The sequence below is a fragment of the Callithrix jacchus genome, chromosome 18 (assembly GCF_049354715.1).
Source record: "Callithrix jacchus isolate 240 chromosome 18, calJac240_pri, whole genome shotgun sequence".
Lineage (NCBI taxonomy): Eukaryota > Metazoa > Chordata > Mammalia > Primates > Cebidae > Callithrix > Callithrix jacchus.
Window position 1 is genome coordinate 45,068,863 of NC_133519.1, and position 24,089 is coordinate 45,092,951.

A 24,089-nucleotide genomic window follows, 5' to 3' on the forward strand; every position below is an offset into this window, starting at 1 on the left:
TTGGCATGGTATGTGTCTTGTATCACTATAAAGGAATACCTGAAGCTGGGTAATTTATTTTTACATTTTTAAAAAACAGGCTTATTTGGCTCATGGTTTTGCAGGCTACACAAAAAGCATGGCACCAACACTTGCTTCAGGTGAGGGCATCAGGTTGCTTCCACTCATGGCAAAAGACAAAGGACAGCCAGCATGCAGAGATCACATGACAAGAGGGTGGAAGCAAGAGTGCGATGAGGGGAAGCAAGAGTTCGATGACAGTCTCTTTTTAATGACCAGCTCTCAAGAGACCTCTTATGGGAACTAGAAAAGTGAGAACTCACTCGTTACTGTGAGGACAGCACAAGCCATTCATGAGGAATCCACTCCCATGACTCAGCCACATCCCATCAGGCCCCACCTCCAACACTGGGGATCAATAGCCACATAAGACTTGGCAGGGCCAAACAAACCATATCCAAACCATGGCAGTATGGTCAGGTTCATAAGCCATAATTTGGAGTTCAGATAGCATCAGAGTCCTGTGCCAGGAAAAGCTGGCACACAGACACTCACAGGAAACATTCTTGAGAAGTAGGGAAGATAGAAAAGCAATTTTAAAAAAATATACAACTAGACTGTCAGTTTCCAGTTGTGCATATAAGGAGCGTGGATGTTGCCACTCTGCCCTGACAAAAAGTAGATGAAGAGACTGCTAAATTAACAATTCTTGTACTTGTAAGGGAGGTGAGGACACAGGGCAATCCACTGCCCTCAAGATAAGAGAGATAAACTGGTGATTAACACAGGGAGTCATGGCTTATGAAAGCAGAGACTCACAAGCAAAAATACCACAAGAACTAGTTCGAGGACAGAAAAACCTAAACTGTAACAGACAAATTTCTGGAGGCTCAGTGTGGACAAGTCAGAGGGTTAAAAACTCCAGGAGGATTAAGTTATGGGGATGGGGTGAGGTGTACAAATTTTTGTGTTTTACTTCCAGGAGCTGAGTCAGGTTCTCAAAATGAACAGAAAAAAAGAAATAATAAAAATTAGACCAGGAATCAGTGAAATTGGAAACAGAAAATTAAGAAAGAAAGTCAATAAAAACAAAAGCTTGTTCTTTGAAAAGATCTATAAAATTGGTATGCCTCTGGCTATGCTAACTAAAAGAGAGATAGAGGACAAAAATTAGTAATATCAAACACAAAAGAGAGAACATCACTACAGGACTTAAATCAGAAATGAAACAGGGAGCATCACTAGACATTCCATGGACACAAACAGGATAATATAGTAACACGATGAACAACTCTATGCCCACAAATTTGTTAACCAAGATCAAATTGACAAATTTGTTGAAAAACACAATCTTTTAAAACTCACATAAGAAGAAATACACAATTTGAGTAGGCCTATGTCTGTTAAAGAAATTGAATCAATAATTAATAACCTTCCAAAATGGAAAGCGCAAATTACAGATCCGTTTATTGGTAAATTTTACCAAACATTTAAAAAATAAATTATACCAATTTTTGACAAACTCTTTCAGAAGACAGAAGCAGAGAGTATTTCCTAACTCATTCTATGAGTCCAGTATTAACCTAATAACGAAAACAAAGGCCTTGGAAGACAATAAAACTACAGACCAGTATCTGTCATGAACATAGATGCAAAAGTCTTCAACGAAATGTTAGTTTGAACCCGACAAATGTATTAAATTGTAAGTAAATTCAATCTGACAATGTATTAAAAAATGCCAGAATCAATCAATACAAGTACAGAAATATATACACTTGTACAGGTATGCACAACTGCTTCAATATTTGAAAATCAGTTAATGCCATTCATTATATATAGAGGTTACAAAAAAACCCACATGATCATATCAACAAATACAGAAAAAGCATTTGACAAAATCCAACAGCCATTAGTAATAAAAGTTCTCAGGAAACTAGGAGGAGAGATGAACTTTCTCATCTTGATAAAAAATATTTACACACACACACACACAAAGTGTAGCTAATAACATATTCAATGATAAGAAACTGGAAGCTTCCCCTTTAAGACTGGGAAGAGGCAAGGGTGCACTCTCTCTCATCACTTTGTTTTTTACCGTTGTACCGCAAGTCCTAGCTAATGCAGTAAAATTAAAAGTGAACGTAATACTTCTTGATTTGCCTTTTTTCTTGCTTTCAAAAAACATTGGGGAAAATCTTCAAGGCATTTGTCTGGGCAAACATTTCTTGAGATGCTCTGATCTCATTACCTACAAGCACAGGCAACCTAAGCAAAAATGAACAAATGGAATCAAGCCAAGTGAAAGAGCTTCTGCACAGCAAAGGTTACAATCAGCAAAGCATTTGCAAACTACCCATCTGACAAGGGATTAATAACTAGAATATACAAGGATCTCAAACAACTCTACAAGAAAATATCTAAAAATCCAATCGAAATGGGCAAAGATTTGAATAGACATTTCTCAAAAGAAGACACACAAATTGCACAAAGACATATAAAAAGGTGCTCAACATCACTGATCATCAGAGAAATGCAAATTAAAACTATGACGGCATATTATCTCACCACAGTTAAAATGGCTTTTGTCCAAAACACAGGCAATAACATGTGCTGGAGAGGATGTGGAGAAAAAGGAACGCTTGTACACTGTTGCTGGGAATGTAAGTTAGTACCACCACTATGAAGAACAGTTTGTAGCTTCCTCATGAAACTAAAAATTGAGCGACAATATAACCCCACAATCCCACTGCTGGGTATATACTCAAAAGAAAGGAAATCCGTATATCAAAGAGTTATCTGCACTCCTATATTTGTTGCAGTACTGTTTACAGTAACTAAGATTTGGAAGTGGCCTAAATGTTCATCAACAGACAGGTGGATGAAGAAAAATGTGATACATATACACAAGGGAATATGCTCAGCCATAAATAATAATGAGATCCAGTCATTTGCAAAAACATGGATGGAATTTGTGATCATTAGGTTAAGTGAAATAAGTCAGGAAGGAACATAAAGGCAAACATCGCATGTTCTCACTTATTTGTGGGATCTAAATATCAAAACAATTGAATTCATGGACATAGTAGAAAATGGTTACCAGAGGCTGGGAAGGATAGTGAGGGTCTAGTGGGGAGGTAGGGATGGTTAATGAGCACAAAATATAGTTAGAAAGAATGAATAAGACCTGGTATTTGCTAGTACAGCATGGTGACTATAGTCAATAATAATTTAACTGTAAATTTTTAAGTCACATAGAGTATGATTGGATTGTTTGCAACTCAATAGACAAATGCTTCAGGGGATGGATACCCCAGTCTTCATGTGCTTATTTTATATTGCATGCCTGCATCAAAATCTCTCATGTACCCCATAAATATATATGGCATATACCCACGAAAATTAAAAATAAAAAAACCTAAGAAGTGATTATATCAAGGTTGCAAGACATAAGGTTAATATAGAAAAATTGATAACTTACCTAAATTCTAGCAATGAAGAAATGAAATTTGAAATTAAAAACACAATACCATCTACATTGACACCACCCAAAATGAAATACTTATGTATAAATCAAATAAAATATGTATAAGATCTAAGTAAGGAAAATTACAAAACTCTGATGAAGGAAATCCAAGAACTAAATAAATGGAGAGACTGTCTATGTTCACAGATAGGAAGAGTCAACATTGTCAATATGTCAATCCTTCCCATCTTGATGTATAGATTCAACGTAATTTCCAATCAAAATACCAGCAAGTTATTTTGTAAATATCAACAAACTGATTCTAAAGTTTCTATAGAGAAGCAAAAGACCCAGGATAGCCAAAACAATGGGGAAAGAGAATTTAAAAAACGTCGGAGGACTGACACTACCCTACTTTAGCCATATCAGTGTTATGCTGGCAAAAGATAAACAGATCTATGGAACAGAATAGAGAGCCCAGAAACAGACTTGTACAGATATAATCAATTTGTCTTTGACAAAAGAACAAAGGCAAAACAATAGAGCAAAGATCCTCTTAAACAAATGGTGCTAGAATAACGACATTCACATGTAAAAAGAAAGAAAAAAGAAAAGAAAGGGAGGGAGGGTAAAGGAAAGGAAAGAAGAAAAGAAAGGAAGGGAGGAAGGGAAGAAGGAAGGAAGGAATTAAAACAACAGTGAGGTACCACTACACAGAGATCAAAATGGACAAAATCCAGACCTTGACAACAGCAAATGCTGACAATGATGCTGAACAGCAGGAACTCGCATTCATTGCCTATGGGAATGCAAAACGGTGCAAAGTCCTTGGACGTTAGTTTCTCACAAAACTAAACCTCCTCAAAGAATCCAGTAATTGCACTCTTAGTATTTACCTAAAAGAATTGAAAACATATGTCCTCACAAAAACCTGCACACAGATGTTTACAGCAGCTTTATGCATAAGTGCTCAAATTTGGAAGCAGTCAAGATATCAGTAGATGAACAGACAGACTGTGATACATCCAGGCAATGAAATATTACTCCATGCTAAAAATAAATGAGCTACCCAGCCATAATAAAACAAGGAGGAATTTAAATGCATACTACTTAGTGAAGGAAGTCAATTAGAAAAGACTACATACTGTATTTTCCCAACTACATTACATCCTTAAAAAGGCAAAACTACAGAGACAGTGGGAAAAAAAATCACTGCTTTTCAGGGTTTGGTGAGACAGTGGGGAGGGATAAATAGGAGGAGCAGATGGAATTTTTAGAACAGTGAAAATACAGTGTATGGTACTATAATGGTAGATACATGTTATTATACATTTGTCCCAACCCACAGAATGCATGAAATTGACAATGAACTCTGTACACCGTGGATTTGGGGTGATAGTGATGTGTCTCTATAGGCACCACTCCTATGGAGGTTATTGATAATGAGTAAGGCTGTGCATGTGTAGGGTTGGGGAATATGGGAAATTTCTGTACCTTCCTTTCCATTTTACTGTGAACCTAAAACTGCTCTTAAAAAATATAGTCTCCAATTTAAAAAATATACAATTTTGTCTACTATCATTCACAGTTATGAAGATTACAAGGTGTTTTAATAATACTTTTCTAAACGTTAATCAATTATGAAGAATTACCTTTTTAGCTCAGACTCCTCTTGGCATAGCCATGTTTTAATAATGTAGATTTTACAGATTTCTTTCATTTTATACCCATAGATAGGCTTTAAACTGTTCTCCCCATCCAATTTCATATAAAATAAGAAATATTAGATTATTTAAATAAGGTAAACATTGTATATTTAAAAAAAAAAACCCTACTATCTCAACTATCTCAATATCTCTGTCTATTCAGGGATTTGTGTCATGTTAAATGCCCTATTATGATCAAACCTGAGGCACTCTATTTTCCTCTTCACCTGCAATTGAACGATACACTTTTGATCTCAAATTTGGCTCTGTTTGCTTTATGCTACCATTTGCCTTTCATCTTTCCTGTTTTCCACTGCTTCTACTTTGTATTTCTGACTACAGTTGCTTCAAATCTCTACAGGGATTTCAGTTGAGTCATTTGGGGCTTATACTTCCACACCTTTCTCAGCAAGTTCAGTGCTGTTGATCTCTTGAAAGCGTTTCTAAGCCTTGTTTTTAGTTCACTAACATTTCTGCCAATTGACTAGTTCCTGTGTCAGTGACAGATGTGTGGAGCACATTAGCTCTAGGCCTATCTCTGTATGATAAAATACATCTTTTTTTGGACAGTGCGACACAATGTCTAGAAAGCAAAAAATAAGTCTGAAAGCAAATGTTGATATGTGCTTTAATGTTGAACTATCCTTAAGTTCTTCAAAATAGTTCTCTATAATACCACAAAATTCCCTCTGTTTAGGGTGAAATGGACTATAATAGCAGGTCATACAGTCACTTGCCACAAAAGGCTTCGTTTTTCAAAAACAGGTATCTTTCACCTTAGTCTCCTCTTCATGGGTATTCCGGAAATTTGAATCGGAGCAACACACATCTGTGATCCTGTGATAAATGTATATGAGTCCACAGTAATCCACTGTAATATATCAAGTCTTCTAACACAAATCATTGAGGCAACTTATTTAACAACTTTCTAAATCTGAGATTCATCATCACCAAAGTGGTGACAGTAACAGTATCTGAATTCAGAGTGTTGTTGCGACAATTAATTGAGATAATTTATGTAAAGCAGTTACCAGATTTCTTACATTTTTGTAAGTTTTGTAAATATAGTGCTTAATTTTTATGATTATATTCATGGTCAGAAGTGTTTATTTAAATTAGTTTAACCTTTAAAATGTACACTTTTATATTTCAAGGAGTAGTTGACAATAGAGAGTAGCCTAGGAAAATATTTGTAAGTGATAGGTTTGAGGCAATACTGTAAAAAATCAAAAGATTTAACATTATGACAAAATGGTTTTATTGGAGTACTTGGGAAAAGAGTGTCTTTTTTTTTAAGGAGGTAAAAATTTTTTGTAATTTTTTTTCACTCACTGGCCACGACTCCCTTAACTTCTATAACATTGTAGCTGAATAGTGAAATACAAGGAGTCCAATTATGTTGGTTCAGCCCTCATTTTGCCCAATTACTGGATGTGGGACTTTCTTAGTCCTTCTTTGTCTGTGTTATGGTCATTGCTACTGGGGTGATCAGCGCTAAAAATACACACACACACACACACACACACACACATATGTATACACATACATACATTTATATATACACACATACATGTACATATACATCTATATTCATATCTCTAGCTATCTCTACATGTTGAAAATCACGTTCACACCAATACCACTAATTCCATTTCAACATTATAGGGTTCATTTTAGCTTTCACTCTTTCATATATGTAACTTCCTTCTCCAACAGTGAAAAGCCAGCGTCCCATTATTTTAACATATTTATCTATTTGCTCAATCTTCATCAATGTAGACAATCTGCAGAGCCTACCAGGTAGCCATGCTGCTCAGAAGCTCTCCTCTTATGAACTCTGCCAGACTATCGGCCTCTCTGCATCAATGCACAGTGGTTCTTAACCTCTCTTTGGCATCATGAACTCCTTTGAGAAGCTGACATAAGCTACATACTCTTTCCCCAGAAAATGCACATAAGCAAATCTGCATAAAAATTATATAATTTCAAAGGATCTATGCTATTAAATTAATGAATTGAGCAATTTGCTAATTTCTCTGAGACTCAACTTTTTTATATAAACATCAGTGGTGAACTTAATAGCCCCCTCGAAGGTCCATGAAGGTTTAAATAAGAAATGTTATGTACCATGGTTAGAACACCATGAGCAAAACATAAATGTTAATATTAGAATTATCACCCCTAGTTAGCTCTTGCTCCACCTTATGACCTCCAATCAGTTGCTATGTACTTCCATGTTTTAATAATTTATCACCTCATTCCTATGTTCAGTTAACAGTGTTTCTGAGTCTTAGTTTCCCCTTTCATAAAATGGTGATAATGATATCTAGCATTAAGGGAAGTTGCAAAAATTAGAAGGCATATATGTTGGCAGAGAGTGGTGGCTCGCACCTGTAATCCCAGCAGTTTGGGAAGCTGAGGCAGGCAGATCATTTGAGGTCAGGAGTTTGAAACTAGCCTGGCCATCATGGCAAAACCCCTGTCTCTACTAAAAATAAAAAAATTAGGAGGGCATGGTGGTACATGCCTGTAATCCCAGATACTCAGGAGGCTGAGGCAAGAGAATCGCTTGAATCTGGGAGGCAGAGGTTGTGAGCCAAGATAGAGCCACTGCACTCCAGCCTGGGTGACAGAGAGAGGGAGAGCCTACCTAAAAAATAAATTAAAAAAAAGTCATATATGTTAAGTAATTAATATATAAAATATGTTCAAAATGGTACTAATCATTTAAATTTTTATATTGGAATGGCTTTGTCTTAGCTGTTCGTATTTCATTTCTTTTCTCCTCTGAATGTTTTCTCTAGCTATCTGGTATCTGAAGTCTCATTCATCCTTCAATAGGCTTTTCAACTGTACCTTATCCCCAGTGATTTTTTGGGTCATTTTAGAGAAATTGTATTCTTTATGTTTCCCTCATGATTCTTTCTCCTACACATACTGCTCAGACAGATGTATATCTTGACCTAATAATTTAATATAACTGCACTTATCAAGGTTAGGCATAAGAACCATTCATTGTAATTGCTACATACTAGTCTTTATAAGAGATTAGCCAAAGGTGTTCACTTTTATATGCATTATGGCTTACATGAAGATCCATAAGATAAATATCATGGAAAATTTAGCTCTAGAGAAGAGCTTACATTTGCTGTTGAACTATATGTATGTTGTCTTTCATTGGAGGTTAAGTGGGACATAATTGTGGACTTTGTCAAACATGTTCAAAGCTTTGCCATGTTCTAGCTCTGTAACTTTGGATGATACAGTTAATCACCTTGAGTCCCAAGTTGCTATTTTGTGAACTAGGGATAATATTTCTTCTGCCAATAATTTAATTGAAGATTAAATCAGAATGTACATACAAGGAGCTTAACAAATACAAGATAACAAGACATGCTAGTTCCAACCTTTGTCCTTGGCCCTTTCTTCTAATTCATTTATTTTTTCCCCCTCAAATGTTTTAATACTTAAAGGTAAGCTAGATGTCTCTTTGTAGGTAACTTATAAGATCTAATATGCTGATTTTACTCATTTTTTTAATCCAAAATGACTTTAGGGTTTTATTTTTAGAAGTAGAAGAATTATTTCTGAATGAGTGAAATAAAAATGTGCGTGTTTATTCAAATTAGTTTTTCTATTCAGTTTATTTTTTTATTTTTAAATTTACACATTGTGATTGTACATATTTCTGGAATAAAATGTTATGTTTTTAAATATATATATATATTATATAATAATCAAATCAGGCTGGTTAATATATCCATCGCTTCATGCATTTATTATTTCCTGTGGTAAGAACATTCCAGAGCCTGTCTTCTAGCTATTTTGTGATATATAATACCTTACTATTAACTCATCATCACCCTATTCTGCAATAAAACACCAGAACTTATTTTTTCCATGTACTTGTAAATTTATGGCTGCTAACCAATATTTCCCATCCTCCCTCCCTCTTCTCCCATGTCTAGTAGCTACTATTCTACTCTCTGCTTCTATAAAATGAAACTTTTGCTTTTGTGTTTAGATTCTAATGTGGTATTTGTCTTTCTGTGCCTGCCTTATTTCACTTAATATGACATCCTCCAGGTTCATCCATTGTTGTCATAAACGACAGGATTCCATTCTTTTTTATAACGGAATAGTATTCCATTGTGTATATATATAACATTCTTCATCTATTCACCCATTGTTGGATACTGAGGTTGGTTCCATATCTTGGCTATTATAAAGTATGCTGCAATAAATATGAGAGTGAAGATATCTCTTCAACATTTTAATTTCATTTCCTTAGGATGTCTACCCAGTAGCAGGATCACTGGATCATAGGGTAGTTCTATTTTTAATTTCTTGAGGAACTGCCATATTGTTTTCCATAATGGTAGTACCATTTACAATCTCACCGACAATGTTAAGTCTTCCCTTTTCTTCACATGCAAAATACTTGCTTTCTTTTGTCTTTCTGATAATAGCCACTCCAACAGGAATGAGGCAGTATCGTATTATAGTTTTTATTTGTATTTTCCTGATTAATTATGTTGAACTTGTTCCATATACCTATTGGAAATTTATATGTCTTCTTTTGAGAAAAGTCTATTCAGATCTTTTAGCTCATTTAAAATCAGATTATTTGGTCTTTTGCTATTAATTTTTTTGAGTTTCTTATATATCCTGAATATTAAGCCCTTGTCAGATATATAGTTTGCAAATATTTTCTCCCATTTCAGTAGGTTGTCTCTTCACTCTGTTTCCTTTGCTGTGCAGAAGCTTTTTAGTTTGATATAACCCCATGGGTCTATTTTGATTTTGTTGCTTGTGCTTTTGAGGCATGATGTAAAAAATTCTTGCTCAGTTTAATACTATGAAGTGTTTCCTCTACATTTTCTTCCAGCAGTTTCATAGTTTTGGGTTTACATTTAAACCTGTAATCCATATTGAGGTGATTTTTGTATATGGTGAGAGTAGGGGTGTTTAATCTCATTCTTCTGCATATGGATATTTAATTTTCCCAGCACTATTTACTGAGACTTTTCTCAAATATATTTTCTTGCCGCCTTTGTTGAAAATCAGTTGACTGTATGTGCATGAATTTATTTCTAGGCTTTCTATTCTATTCCATTGGTCTATACGCCTATTTTTATGCCAATAACATACTCTTTTGGTTACCATAACTTGGTAGTATATTTTGAAATCAGGTAATTTTATGTCACCAGCTTTGTTCTTTTTGCTCAGAGTTGCTTTGCCTGTTCAGGGTCTTTTGTGGTTCCATATGAATTTTAGGATTATTTCTGTTGATCTTAAGAATGCCATTTAGATTTTGATAGGGATTTTATTAAATCCGTAGATTACTTTGGGTAGTATGACCAATTTAACAATATTAATTTCCAGTCTCTGCACAAGGGATATCTTTCCATTTGTGTCTCTTCAATTTCTTTCACTGATGTTTAACAGTTTTCAATCTGTTGCAGAAACGGGGACTCCTGGGGGATCTCCAGCTTACTATTATCCTGTAGGAAGCAGCTGCCCTTACCCTGAGCTGATGCCAAAGGAACAGACTGTTGCAGAGGTAGGTGGTTCTAACGCCCTCTCTATGGTGCTATCCTGGGTTCCATGTTCCCCAGAGATTTTGTTGCTCCTGTGATTGAACAGTATATTTCCTCATTTATTCCATGGAAATATATTTGTTTATTCATTATTTTGGTGTCTTTTGTTGGGGAAACTAGTACCACATAACTCTATTTGGCTATCTTGATGATGTTTATCCTAGATGAATTATTTTTAATTTTTTAGAAAGGTAAAAGCCAAATCATATATTTACTATCTTGTCTACACATATGTAAGAATATGAAAATAAGTTGAGAGTACTTTAATGATGCTTCATTATCAAAACCATTCTTAGTAAACCTAACAATAGTTTTGCTTTTCTTAGTAAACCTAACAATAGTTTTTTTGTGTTAAATCATGATTTTAGGAGTTAACCAATGTGCAACTTTTATGTTAGAACCATGATTCTAAGAGTTAACTAATGTGTAACTTTGGGAAAATTACTTAACTGCTCTATATCTTTTCCTCTTCTGTAAAATGGGAAAAATAGTAACATCTATCAATCTACAGTTTTTGAGTTTTGTGAAGATTAAATAAAATTTTCCAGATGTTCAAATAGTGCATGGCACAAACTTACAGAAACACTACGTAAGTTTCAGCAAAAAAATTTTTTAAAAACATTTCTTTATAATTATCCCATTGAAATGACATTCCATAATACTGTATAAGCATTTAAATATCAACACTAAGTCTATACAAACAATAATATAGACATCCTAAGGGTATTCTGATTCTATATTGGTACATAAAAGAGTGATGAGAATGTCTGGTTTTCTCCATTTCTACTTAAAGTTTTATTATATGGTTGGTGAAATTAACAGAGGTCAGCAAAGTTCTCAGAACCTCATTGTCACATGCATATATGATCACAGACTAAAACCTGTATCTCAAATCTGAAGTCAGTTCAGTCAAATCTATGAAAATGGATCAAGGAAATAAAGTAGTCTATGTCTGCTATGTGGTCAGTGGGCATCCATTTTGATGGATTCCTGTTATTTTTTATTGGTTATCTTGGCATTCTGCAGTGGCTTTACTATAAACCCTTAAGAAGTGAATATAACACTTATCTACCTCACCATTCAGACTGATGGTTGCAGTTTGACAATGTAAGATTTTAAAAAATCTATTTTGAGTGCAAATAGTTATTACTACAAAATGTGAGTGTTTCCAGAGGTGAAAATAACATACAATTTTAGGGCCATAAATAGGTTCAATCACTAGTATTTTCATTTGTGTGTTTATGTTTCAACAGTATCTTAATCACAAAATATAATTAAATAGAAAACCCATGCCATTTGTGTTCTCCATGTTCAGACTACTTCTGAAGCTACAGATGCAGTGTTTATCAAAATTGTTTGTCTTGCAAAGGTGAGGATGACATTTCTAGACTACGAGCTGCATATTTAGAAATGGTCTGTCAGAGAGTCAAACCTATAAATAAGAACTGGAAGTAGCTGGAAGAGAATTGAATTCCTCTGGATAATTGGCATATGTGTCACCCAGGAAAAAGCAAGGACTCAGTCTAAAATAATGTTGACTGATGAGACAGGGCACATCTTCCCACAAATACCACACATTTTTACAGAAAAGAAAAATCTAGTGTCCAGAGAGACATTTTACATTTCATGACTTATACTTTAAAATCAAACGACAGTTTCTTGAAACCTTACTAAAAGGAGTCAAGATGTCAAACTATTTTTGTAATTAATCTCAGGCTCATGATTAAAAGCTGCATGTTCCGCTAAGTACAGCAGCATATAAATAAATAGTTCAAGTAAAAAGATCTCAATTAAGCATATTTGTGAAATGTCTGCTTTTGAGTTAATTACATAACACTTTCAGATTTAGTAGTGGGAAAACAACCCACTGGTTTCTGTAGGGTGTCTCTTTACATAAAGAAAAAGTAATGAATATATTAGAAAGTGCTTTGGAAAGTGGTAAAGAATGTACCAGTCAATCAGAACAATCTATAAATGGCCTTATTCAACATTCATATTTATAAACTCAAACATGAAATTAAATACCATCATGAAATCAATTTCTGATGCTGCTGTATTGGTGAAAAACCCAGTCACTTTCTCTCAAACATAAAGACATGTCACACATTTTAGGTATCTCATATAAGTGGCATCATGCAGTATTTGCCCTCCAGTGACTGGATTGTTTTACCTAGTATAAGGTCCTCCAGGCTCATCCATGTTATCACAAATGGTAGGATTTCCATCTGTTTAAGGTTGAATAATGCTCCATTATACAAGCATACATTTTCTTTATCCATTCATCTCTTGAAGGACACTTGGGTTTCTACTATATCATAGCTATTATAAATAATGTAGCAACAAGCATGAGAATACAGATTTCTCTTTGAGATGATTTAAATTCTTTTGAATAAATATCCAGAAGTGAGATTGCTGAATCCTATTGTGGTCCTGCTTTTAATCTTTTGAGGAACCTTTACAGTGGCTGCACCATTTTATATTCACACCAAGAGTGTTCAAGGATTCTAATTTTTCTACATCCTCGTTAATACATTTTTAAATAATAGCCATCAACAGGTGTGAGGTAATATCTTACTGTGATTCTGATTGATATTTCGCTGAGGATTAGTCATGCTGAACATCTTTTTCATATACCTGTTGGCCATTTGTATGTCTTCTTGAGAGAAATGTCTATTCAAGCTATTTACCCATTTAAATAATCAGGTTATTTGCTTTTTTGTTAATAAATTATTAATGTTTTTATATATTTTTAAGATAATTTCCACTTATATATATGGTTTGCAAATATTTCTCCCATTCTGCAGTTTTCCTTTCATTCTGTTAATTGCTTCCATGGCTGTGCAGAACTTTTTCATTTGGTTTAGTCCCACTTGTCCATTTTTGCTTTTATTACCTGTGCTTTTGATGTCATATCCAAGAAATCATTGCCGAGACTAATGTCAAGAAGCTTTTCTTTTATGTCTTCTTGTAGAAGTTTTACAGTTTCAGGTCATGCATTTAAATCTCTATCTACAGAAGCAGAGAATAGATTGGTGGTTGCCACATGATGGGGAAGAACAAAATGGAGACCTGTGGTTCAGTGGGTTTAAAGGTTTAGTTATACCTATTGAACCACAACTTCCCATTTAAGTTAACTAATGTATTGTATTTACAGTACCTATTGCACATCCAAAAATTTGTTAAGAAGGTAGATCTAATGTTGAGTGTTCTTTTTAAAAAATAAGTAAAAAGGCAAAATAAAACTTTTAGAATTAGTATGTGTGTCTATTATTTTAATTATGGTGATGGTTGATGGTTTCACAAGTGTATGCATATGTCCAAACTCATCAAATTTAATGCACTAAATATGTGCAGTTTTTGGTATTCAATTATATTTCAATATAGGATTTTTAAAATGTAGTACAGGAAAAGACAAAATATTACCTCAATAAATAATACTTACTTGAAGGAACTTATCCTAGTTGAGAAAGTCTTTTGCTTTATTCCAAAAGTTACTCATTTCTTTTGGCCCTTAGAATTACACATAACTGAAACTGAAGTTAGTATTAATTTTTGTTCATTTGAGATTCTAATTTATAAGCCACATTAATCATGGAATGTGATAGAGGAAGAAAAACTACTGGGACTACAAAATAGTACTAAAAAAATACTAAGAATAAAACTTTGGGAGACATAAGTCTAAAATTATAGGATTAACAAATTCTGCTTTTAGTAATTTTTAATCCCTTTTGAATATGTGGGAGATTGAACAAAATACGAAATTTAAAGCACTTTCATTCATTTTTTCAGTAATAATTATTGACTGCCTAAATTATTCATTGTAATTAATCTCTATCCAGAAGAGGCAAGAAGTATACAAAAATAAAATTCAGTGATAGTAAGTGCTAAGCATTGTCATAGTCACTATATTATATACATCATTTAAAAATCTATATTATATACATCATTCTAAAATCCTGCCACATAAAGGTTAGAATTCCAATTTGCTTATAAAAGAAACTGAGGGCAGAAAGGCTTACTAACTTCTTCAACACCTGGAATTCAAACCAAGGTAAGTATTGTTGCTAAGCTTTTTCAGGTCTATTGATAGCATACAGCTAACCTTCAAGAGAAAATATCTAATTAGGCAAACCTGTTTTCAGAATCAAGAGGTAGGAGAAATCATTCTAGTAGTCATCTATCCTTCTGTTCTGCTGAATCATCATAATTAAACACACAACTATTCAGCCATAGATCACTGACCAAGATTTAACTATTAATAATCCACTCCACTGTTATTTTTAGAAAATTAACCATACAAATTAATCCAACTTCAGAATTCTTAGGAGTTTAGAGAATTAGCTATATTAGTTATTGTTGTATTTTTAGATAAACCATTGTCACTTTTAAAATACCATGGTTCCTACAAATTCAGTATTTAAAAGTAACTTATTAGCTATGGTTTACAAATCCCATGTGGACTTGCTCATAAAGATTTAAGTTATGAAGGTAATAATTATAGCCAGAAGGAAGATTGCGGTTGACATCGTGCAGGACAGCTAAGATTGTGTTTAGTCCATTCTTGTGCTTCTGTAACAACAGCACAGATGGGGTAATTTACAATGAACAGAATTTATTGGCTCATAATTCTGAAGGCTGGGAAGCCTAAGACTGTGAAACCAGTACCTGGTAAGGCCCTCCTTGTTAAGTCCTAAAATGGTGGAAGGCATCTTATCACAGAAGGGCACGAGAGAGAGACACTATGGGAAAGCAAGAGAGAGCAAACCCACTTCTGCAATAACAAATCCACCCCCATGATAACAGCATTCGTTCATTCATGAGGGCTCTGCCCTCGTGACATAACACCTCCTAAAGGTCTTACCTCCCAATATCATTTCAATGGCAATTAAATTTCAACATGCGTTTTGGAGGAAACAAACCTTCAAACCATAGCAGTCTCATAGCAAATCCTCAGTCTTTCTGGCCTTACGAGCCAAGTGACAGACTGCATAATAACCACAATCACTGGAAAGTCTTAGAAAAGTTCCAGAAAAGTGAGGCAAGGAGGGGTAGTATAAATTCTATTTATAAAATTTGCCAAAACCGTTTTTTTGACTGTGGAACTATGTATGTCTGATCTAAATTCAAAGTGATATCTTTGGATCTGCATCCCCTCCCAAATCTCATGTCAAATTGTAATCTTCAATGTTGGGGAGAGGTGGGGCCTGGTGGGAGGTGATTGAATCACAGAGGGGTTTCTCTCATGTATCCCCTTGGTGCTGTTCTCACAATAGTGAGGAGCTCTCCTGAGACCTGTTTGTTTAAAACTGTGGAGCTCCTTCCTTCTCACTTTCTCTCTCGCTCCTGCTCCTGCCAGGTAAGATACCTGCTTCCACTTTGCCTTCTGCCATGGTTGGAAGCTTCCTGAGGCCTCCCCAGAAGCAGAAGCTGCCATGCTTCCTGTACAGCATGCAGAAAGGTGAGCTAATTAAACCTCTTTTGTTTATAAATTATCCAGTCTCAGGTATTTCTTTATAGCAATGTGAGAACAGACTAATACACCCAGTCAAGGATAAAAGATCGGAACTTTGATTTGCATTCCCTTCCAAGAGACAGAGTTAGTTTGAAGTTTAAATGCAACCATATTAAATGCTGATTAAAACAAAAATTAAGACTCTTCAATGAATGTAACACAATTCTGTTCCTACACAAAAATCACTATAACCATGTTCAGGATAAAATACAGGAAAATATTCTACATTTTCAAGAGAAAATACAATAAATGAAGATGAACCCTGAGAAGAACCAAATATTAAAATTAACAAAAATTTAAAATAGTTTTTATAGCTAAATTCAATGATATAAAGGGAATTATTGTTCTGATGAATAAAAAGATGGGAAATCTAAGCAGAGAGATAGAAAATATAAAAATGAACCAGATGAAAATAATAGAACTGAAAACTGCAATCTCTGAAATAAAAATGTCACTGGTTGTGTTTAATAGTAGAGAGAAAATGAAAAGAAAAAGAGTAAATTTAAAAATAGATCAATAGATACAATCTAATATAGAGATTATGTATAATTTTTTTCAAGTCAATAATTGCAGCACAACAATTCCATAGCCTTGGGTCCCTTCTGAGATAATAATATTAGATTAATTGTTCTCTGCAATAGTATGGTTCTTAATGTTACGTTTGGACAAAAGGCATGTAATTGTGTTGACCAAACAAATTAAAAACACACATAAGAACTACAAATTCATTCACCTTCTGTTACTGTAGAAAGTGTGGATAGTTCCACAAGCTGACATTTTAACCATCTTAGTAGCTACCAAGTTTATTCAAAAATATATTTTTAGCTCCAAATTATGATGATGTTGATATTAAATGTTATTTTGGTGGGTTTCTCAGATTACGGCATGGCCATCATCTAAGTTCCTATTTGTCTATTATGCTTAGGTTCTCACCAAATCCCTCAATGATTTAGTTATAAAGAAAAATTACAGCTTTTAAATTTTATAATGAAAGATACAGTAAATTTAGAGGAATGGCAATTTCTCCTGTGCTATCTTGTTTCCTATTATAAAGATACTTGAAGAAAAGAAATCAAATTTGGAAGCTTTGTAAGTATTAGAATCATACTAAAAATGTGGTGAGATTTGCCTAAGGTAAGCACAGCCCAATAAAGTACCTACCTTCAAAATATTATATAACAACATTACTTTTTTAAGATAAAATTGTCACTTGTTGGCTTTTGCTCTTTATCATGATAATCTACCCACTTTATTTAATATTTCCATTGGACTACTGATATAAAGTCATCTCAAGATTTTTATCTTTCTCTGTACTCTCAAGCATCTCCCACATGGGAATTCAAAAGAATATTAGATTGCATACAAAGAACCAGGATCAATACATTACAATCAGCACATTCTATTCTCCACAGAGCATGGAAATCTCAACAGTTAAATTTTTATGCCCCAATTCTTTGTCTTCTGGATTCAGATATGATCAATGATATACAGTTTCCTAGCTGCCTCTGATTTCTAAAAACATTGTAAAAATCCTTCCTGAATGTAAAAGCCTAATTTCGTGACAGTGTAGCCACTTGTAGTACATGTGCATACTTCCACCTGTGATATGTTTCCCTTTTTTCAACTCTTCACTGAATCACTTTATAATGATAAAAGATCCTAGTATGCTTCTAATGTTCAATTTGATGTTCACCTTAAAGCCTCAGGCTTGTAATGGCTATTCCTGGAGTCCTACAGAATTAAAAATACTTTCATTTCTACAGCTTTAAGAGAGCATTTTCTTGTGATGGAACCAAAAGAGCAGCAAAACCTAAAAGTGCTTTTATCTCATTTAATTTTTGTAGAGTTTTATTCTACATGACAGGTTAATTATCTGCTTCCCTTTATTTTTGACCAAATGAAAACAAAGAATAGAGACTGCCCATTTGAAGAATAGTAATTTCACTGCACATTTTAACTCACAGTAACCCTAATGAATTCTTGTTATTGAATTGATAGATGATCAATTTTTGAGTCAGAGAGGCAGTTCAAAAGTAGTTCCTCTACTTGCAATTACTTCCCTAAATCCCCATTGTGATCATTTAGGCTTTCTTTTTTCCCCATTCTTCTAGAAAGAAATGAATCTTTTGCACAAAAATAATGGCCTGCGTTATCCTCATAAAAGACATTTGCATTTTGGAGGCATGGGTATAATAACGACGGGGACTAAATTAAATATGCACTACCCATGTAAATAGCCAGCATTTCTCCTATATTCTCCTAAGGCCATAAGCAGGAATTTACAAAGACTAGATTTTTCATGGTGCTGACAAACTGAACTTGAGCAGTAGGGAACCTGAAACGCTCTAACCGCAGTGGTACTTTATACACCGTGAGTATTTTAAGATTAAAAATGTAGTTTTATCTCAGTGTGCAGCCAGTGTTAATAACTAGTCCTATTCAAGGGAAGCTTCAACGATGAGGTAACTGAAAGTTGTCCAATTGTGCATGGACTAACGTAACTTTAGAGTAGCACAATTCATCTTAGTCAGTATTTCACTTAAATAACAAAGTTTCAGGAAAGCAGCAAGCACCTTTACTTTATGTATCATCAACTTTGATGCCCTGAATGTGTTTCTGCTTTTGCAAATGATGGCACATGTAAATAGCATTCTGGCGCATTCTGATTACAAAGTCAGGCATGCAGAAAAAATAATTTATGGTTAAAAGAACAGCAAATGTTACAATTCTCAATCTTTAGCAAAACAGTCATCCTTTTACCTACAGCTAAGTTACCCAGTGACACGGCATACATTTTCTGTAAGTTAATTTTTTTATGATTCTCTTGATTGATTCCTTTCTTACAAGAACAATGTTTTCCAGCTATCTTCATTTACATTCTATGTTCTGATTATTGAGATCTTGAGTGTTAAACTAATTACATTAGAACAGCAAGTTCACTTAAAAATGAGAAATACACCTTCCATAATTGCATATTCTGTAAGAATGGTATGCAAACTTTCTGCCATAATCCCTGAGTATGCATTATAAAAATATCTGTTAACTTTTGAGAGATAACCCAGACCAAAAAAATAACTAAATAGACTCCTCCATTGTTTCTCAGTGTGATTCAGCCTTGTAAATGCTTCTCTTTGATCTACTTGACAGAACATTAATCTAAACCTTACAATCATTTGGGCATGTCTTACAAATCTCCATCAAGCAGAAGTTAATAAATACCTGCCTTCATGGCATCATTTAATTGTCCTTTAATGATTTAAGATTATCCTAGTACCATTATTTTCTGAAAATTATAATTTATTATGTTAGTCCAAATTGTACAATTTGATATATTTTTTAACTCCTCTGAGCTAGGTCAACTCAAACATACAAGCTATTGCCTAACATTGCCACATGAATGTTCTTGGGTAAAAACTTCTTATTAGCTCTTCAAATGTAATATGCAGGCTGGAGTTTTGGCATGATTGTTCCTATGCCCATCTGTCATCATTATTTTGCCCATTTGCATTGTGATATGCCAAGATGAACTAAAGACAGAAGCCAGCAAGGTCTGAATGAGGGATCTAGCCTTCAGGACATTCAACCGAACTTATTTTCCCCTGTGAAATGTTTTTTCACAGAGAGCAAATCAATGAGAACTTATTCTTTTTTCAGAATTTTCCTAACAAACAGCCATCTTCCAAAAGTCAAAATCGTAAGTGAGAAAATTTTGCTTGGACTTTCACTTTGGTGAGGTTCATGTCATATAACCAGATTTACAACTTCTGTTGTCATCCTAGATTGTCATGTACAAAAAATTTTTGTAATCTCTTATTCCTTAGAAATGATGATCAAGGACAGCTTGGCAAGTTAGCATTAAGGGACATCCAGTTTAATTAGAGGATGAGTTGAGTCTGAAAGAATTGTTAATGCTAGGAATTCTTACAAAGAGAACGAATGATCTATACTAAGGTAAGAAAGTGGCAGAAAAGGGGAAAAAACTAAGATAGAACCAAATTAGGAACCAAAAAATAAATTCTGGTGCTTCATTTCAGAGAAGAGAGACAAGAAGAACGGAATAATCCAGATATATTTTTCCCAAATGCATTCTTATTTTGGTGCCTTAAACGCACAATATTAAATAATCTGATTCCATCAGGGTAAGTAGTTATCGATTGAATAAATTCAGACTTTATAAAATTCCAGAAACAATGCTGCTTTAGGCACAGATGATTAAGCTAATTTGACAACTGCATAATATAGAGAAACATCATCTTCCTTTCAGCATTTTCTCTCATTTAGCTTGATACAATCTACATAGTAAACTAATTGCTGAGTAAACTAATTATAATATGTCAAATAGAAAGATGGAACATCCACTACTTTTCCCCAGTTTCAGTACTTTTAAGGCCAATTCACGTGTATTAAACTGTAAAACAAAAATTCCAAGGGGTTGGTACCGATTAACAAAAATTTAGGAGGCAACATGTTTTGTCTTCAAGAGTGAAAATAATTATTCTATAATAAAAATTTTGTCTTTGTTGATATTCCTCACCATCCCTAAGTGTTGACTGAAACACCAACATCTCTCCTTGAATTTATGCAAAACTAGTATCAGCATTGGTTATCCTCCTCGTGGAAGTTAAACCTAGAGACAGAAGTAAACGCTTTTTCTCTAGGGAATTCTTCCCCTTACATGTAATGGCAGGTTCCAGTTTTTTCCACATGTTGTGCTAAAGCAAGTAATTTCAATGTGGGGTCCCAAAGGCTCTGTGGACAGAAATGAATCTCAATGTTTGATTTCCTTTGCGGTCTTGTGTTTTTCATCCTACACATTTAAAAATACCGTTCTTGTAAAGGGCCCACAGACTTTACAAGACTGTCAAAGGGGTCTAAGACACGTTAAAGGTTAAGAAGACACGTTCTGGAGCCCAGAGGTAATATAGATTTCACTGGTAAGCACCTCCCAAAATTGGCATTTAAGGTATCGCCTTGATGCTAAAACAGTAAGGATCTCAGGTACTACAAACAGTGAAATAGCAAGTGATTATATTTTCTAGTCCGTTTTGTTGGCATCAACAAATATAGATCATTAATAACTGAATAAACTGAGTGCTTCGTTGTTAAATCTGTGTCCCACAACTAAATTCGTTTCATAACACACTGAATACAAAGCAAACAAGCAAACCAAACGCCATCTAGTCTTCAGGATCACCATAGGACCACGTCACAAATGATTTCACTGAGTATCTGAACTGCCTACTAAAAAGACGCTAAAATATAAAATAGATTGTGACCATTTTCAGACACTTGTAGCAGTCAAATTTGTTAAGTAAGAAAAATTAACAAATTCATGTAGTAGAGGCAAATTGTTAGAATTTTCTTGCGTAAGTTGTGTGAATGAGGATTGCAGTTCTGTGTCCTGTGCTTCATACTTCAGAGACCTTTCACCTCTTATTTTATTGCTACTTAAAATTCCATCCTAAGAAATTTTAAGCCACTATTTTAAGAAAGATAGAATCTGTTTATGATTTTATTTCTCCAAGACTGTAATACATGCTTTCACATCTTTAAAAATACACAATTTGACTTCACTTTCTGAAGAGTTTGAATGTATCCTTCATTACAGGTAGCGGCTTAATTTACAAGAAGTCTATTGAAGATTCTGTTTCATTTTTTAAAAAACAAACTATTCAGCCTGATTATGTAAGTTTTGAATTCCTAGAGGGCTTCACCAAGTTCAACAACCTTAAAAACAATATGTATAGAATATGTAAAGTGTTTGTAGAGTGCTTTTCTTTTTCTGAGAGAGTCTTGCTCTGTTGCACAGGCTGGAGTGCAGTGGCGTGATATCAGTTCACTACAACCTCCACCTTTCAGGTTCAAGTGATTCTCATGCCTCAGTCTCCCATGTGGGTGGGCTATAGGCACCTTCCACCACACCTGGCTAATTTTTGTATTTTTTATAGAGAAGGGGTTTCATTATGTTGGCCACACTGCTCTCAAACTCCTAGCCTCAAGTGATCTGCCAACCTTGGCCTCCCAAAGTGCTAGGATTACAGGTGTGAGCCACTGTGCCTGGCCCGTATAGGGCTTAAGAGTTAAAGCTTCACTGTAATCATCAGGGATGGGGTATTTTTTATTACACAAAGCTCTATAGTGCATTATTCAATTAATTATCTTCCTGATGGTTAGTACCTCTTCAGTGTGCCATTTCTCATGGCATTTATTCAATATGGTATTTTACATAAATAATAATCAAGAGGAAACAAAACTACACCTCCAGACTCTCCTTAGAGGTAATTACATTGTCAGACGTATAGGTAAGAGGAAATTTTCTAAGCTTTGAATACATTCTGAGTTGGATTATAGAATGTTTGTTTGTGGGTTTTGGGGTTTTTCTCTTTCGGCTGTCTCAACAAACATTTTTACAGGTGAAATTTCACACAATCAACAAATCACAAAGACAAACCTGAGGATGTGTTTGGAAACATAAAATTTAAAATAAAACAATTGATTGCTGAACTTGAAAGAATAAAATGTTCTGTTGGCTTGGCTTAAAAGTAATATATGTCTAATACTACAGGGCACAATACACAAGTTAAGTTAGGAGTCAGCACAGCTTCCTATAATGTGAAGGCCAAACTTTTCGCTTTTTTAATCCAGAAATTAACATTAAAATATCTGGCTACTTTGCAAGTTCTTAGAGTCTATACTGATGTGACCGCCCCCCTTCCCAAGAATTTAGAAATAAGGAAATTGTGTTGTCCACTGAACATTACAATGCAGAAACAGAAAACAATGGATCAGATGATGAGAAATCACGGCAATGGGGCACAGTTGCATTTAGGGTTTATATGGTTATGAAAGTAAATGTCTATTTTTTTGATGCTCAGGCCAAGGACTCTGACCTCACTACTTCCTGTTTATCTATCTATATTCACCTGCAATCCCATAGCAAATCCTACATCACTACTATCAGAATCCATCACCACCTCTACTGCCTATTATCCTTTTTCCAAAGGAATTCATTTACCTTGCCTGGACTGCTGTAAAAGCCTCCTGACTGGTTTTCCTGCCTCTGCCTAGTGTCTCTTCAGCTTATTTTCAACACAGCACCCAGAAGATACTGTTAAAAGGTGTACTAGCTCATATGTTCCTCTGTCAAACCTCCCAAAGTCACTCAGAAAAGAGGCAAGTGTCTTTTGAATGACTGAAGCAGCCAGTAGGACTTCATACCATTCACCTTCTGCTTATGCTTGCATCCCGTCAGTTCCCATCTCACCTTCTGCTCCTCCTCTCCTCTCTCACTCGATTCTGGCCATAATGGCCACTTTGCCTTTCATGGGACTCAAAAGGCCAGGTCCTCTCTCAGAACATTGCACTTGCCGTTTCCTTGGCTTGGAGCTCTGTACTCCTAGATTGCTTACCGTGGTATCCCAATACCCAGATAATGCCTTGCACAGTGTAGAAGCTCAGGAAGTATTCGATGAACAAATAATTAAGTGAAGAAATGAGTGAATCACTGGAGGAAGATCTATAAAGAAAAGATAAGTGAATCCCTTAAAAATACAATATAGCTTTCATACCAAGACAAACGCAGATTTAACAAATTCACATATATGAAGAGAGAACAAAGGGAGAAGAGAGATAGGGAACAGCAACATGAAGGCATAAAGAGTCTCTGACACATAATTTGCCAGTGCTCTCTGCCTTCTGAGAGAAGCTTTTGCCAAGGACTTCAAGAATTTCTGGTCTCACTGGTGGGGTGGTGAACCGCATGTGTCAGACTATTTTAGCTAAATGTCGTCAACATTAAATTCTTCCAA

General features: G+C 34.7%; 2 long non-coding RNA genes across 2 annotated transcripts in view; both read right to left on the minus strand.

The window, feature by feature from the left end:
- LOC103789074 (uncharacterized) overlaps positions 1 to 24,089 on the minus strand; it is a 248,658-nt gene that overhangs the window by 186,859 nt on the left and 37,710 nt on the right. The gene's annotated exons all lie outside the window — the stretch shown is intronic.
- LOC144580100 (uncharacterized) overlaps positions 1 to 24,089 on the minus strand; it is a 36,479-nt gene that overhangs the window by 4,711 nt on the left and 7,679 nt on the right. The window contains exon 2 of the long non-coding RNA XR_013529018.1: positions 23,691 to 23,797. This is a non-coding gene — a long non-coding RNA (uncharacterized LOC144580100). The remainder of the gene's footprint in view (positions 1 to 23,690; positions 23,798 to 24,089) is intronic.